The sequence below is a fragment of the Echinops telfairi genome, unplaced genomic scaffold (genome assembly GCF_000313985.2).
Source record: "Echinops telfairi isolate 266 unplaced genomic scaffold, ASM31398v2 ScPeMD7_31;HRSCAF=116, whole genome shotgun sequence".
Taxonomy (NCBI): Eukaryota; Metazoa; Chordata; class Mammalia; order Afrosoricida; family Tenrecidae; genus Echinops; species Echinops telfairi.
This window is the reverse complement of record NW_022103928.1, coordinates 26,980,884-26,983,497: the sequence shown is the minus strand read 5'-3', so window position 1 is coordinate 26,983,497 and position 2,614 is coordinate 26,980,884.

Sequence of the window (2,614 nt, the reverse complement as noted above, 5' to 3'; positions counted from 1 at the left end):
GTGGAGAGGAAATGTTTTGAGAATGATGAGGGCAAGGAATGTACAAATGCACTTTACACAATTGATGTATGCATGGATCATGATAAGAGTTGTATGAGCCCCTAATAAAATGATTAAAAAGAAATGAAAATTCCTCCATCCACAGAAGAGTGAGGGTTCATTGAACTCATAGACTCTTGAAGGACACTTTCCTCCAAGTGCTGGTGGTGCAGGCACTTTCACATACATTGTTTCATTTAATTCTCACGCAGCCTTGAGATGTGTAATGATGCCCAGTTACAGATGGGGAAGCAGAGACTCAAAGAGATGCTCAATAACTGGCTCATATTCACACAGCAAGTAGGTACCAGAGCTGCACTGGAATCCAAGCCTGAGTTCTCCTGATGCACCAAGCTGCTTTATAGAGCTACCTACTCCAGGCCCCCACCCCAGGCAGAGCGTCCCTGAGGGAGCTGGGTGCGTCACTGGGCCGAGATTTGGGGATTTCTCAGATCTGTAGATTTTGTTTGTTTGTTTGTTTTTTAAAGAAAGGGAGGGAAGAGATTCTCACAAAATGGAAGGCTCCTAACTTTTAGCCTATTGAGGGCAATAAAAAGAAGAACAAACACTATCTACCATCAGTACTATTTTATAAAAGAAAGGACACTTTTGCATCTAAAAATTACAATCAGCAACAAAATGGATTTGAAAATTAAATAAAGTAATCTTATGAGAATCGTACTAGTGTGTATCCTTCTTTTACTCAAATCACTGTGGCCAGATGAAATTCTTCTCTTTGGGAAACCATGACACTAGAGCCCTTGTGGCATAGTGGGCTATGAGTGGAGCTGTTAACCACCAGATCAGCAGTTCGAACCCACCAGGGGAAGGAAGATGAGGCTTTCTGCGTCGGTGCAGACTTACAGTCTCAGAAGCCCCCAGCAGCAGTTCTACTGTGCCCTACAGGGTCACCATGAGTCAGAATGGAATCGATGGCAGTGGGTTGAGCTTGTAGAGAAAACTTCTTAGGACTTTCATGTTTTCTCCTTTCTAGGGGTTTCCAACCTCAAGTCCCATCCTCCTAGAGACAAAAGTTTCCTTACCTCCCCAAACAGCTTGTCCTTCAAGAATTTCTTGTTCTAAGACAGCATTCTGAAAGATGCTTTGGGAATTCTTTCAGAAGAATAAAGAGTTCTTAGTTTCTGATATTTGTAGCTCCTGGTGCAGCAGCCTAACGTCAAAGCCTGGGCCACCAGCATCCTTTTCTCTGTGGGACAGTCACCTGCCCTGCCTCTGCTGGACCTCCTAGAGAGATCAGCATCCCAAAGAGGGTTAAGACAGGCTAACCTGTGGCCCTTGGGGAATGGAAGGGTGGTCTGGAAAGGAAAGAAACAGGAACTCACTGTGTGGGCTTAAGAAGGGAGGGCCTCTTAAGAGAACAACTGACTGCAGACATCTCTTGGGAGTGGGTGCCAAGCCCGAGGCAGGTAGGTGGCTTGGCTGTGATGTTAGCGCTGTCCCACCCCTCCTCCCCTTACCCGGGGCGGGGTCCCTCATGTGGCGAACAATCTGCACAACCTGATTTGCCAGGCCTGCTGGCAGCTTTTCCGTGCTTGCGGGCCATTCACATTCTCTCCTTTGAAGAAATGTCTGCTTAGATTTGTTTCCCGTGCTTGAAACCTAGCGAAGGTTTACAGAGCAGGTGAGTTTTCCACGCAACGATTCTATGCACGAGGCCACTTCCTCCCTGGCTCGCCGTTTCCTTTCTTCTTTCTTTCCTACCTGCAAAGGATGATGTGGTGTCGGGATCTGACCGAGAATTCTTCATAATTGCCATACAGACTCACAGACCATATTCAAGAGTATAGGTGTTATTAGGGAAGTTAACAGGCTACAATTTGGGATCCAGTGTGTTCAGGGAACAGTTTGTAGCCCGGGACAACCTCCTCTCTGTCATGCCCATGGGTAGGCCTCTCTCTGGCCTTTTGACCCTCGGCCTAGCCACTGTCTCAGGCAATATTCCAAAGTTCTTTTAGCACTACTGATAAATCTCCAATGGGCACTCCATTCTGCCTTAAACCTGAGCCCAAAGGCGGTCAGTCCTGGCTCTAAGGGCCAGCAATCCTAGCTGCCCCAAGCTGTATAAAAGCACTCAGCTTTCGCAGCTCTGTGGGCCCAGGAACCCGTCACTCCAACTCATGCTCTGCTGCTGCTGCTGCTGCTGCTGCTCTGCGCATCTCACATCTCCGTGGTCACAGCCTTCTGTCCCTGGATGGAGAAGGTTCACTGCACAAAGATCTTAGGTCCAAAAGACATGTTCTACGCACATATCCTCTTTCTGGGTGGTAGCAAAATTCCTTCTCCTGCTTCTGAGATGGATCATTTTCTACCAGCAGGTGGGCAAAGCTGATCAATTGTCACATTTGAGCTTCAAGCATTTATAGTCACTCAAAACTGAATCCCCCGAGAACAGTCAGACAGGGTGCAGTATAGCACCAAGAAAACATACAACTTTTCTCTAGTTCTTTAATGCTTCCTCCCCTCCGCCCCCCTCCCCCCGCCATCATGATCCCAATTCTACCTTACAAATCCGGCTAGACCAGAGGATGTACACTGGTACAGATAGGAACTGGAA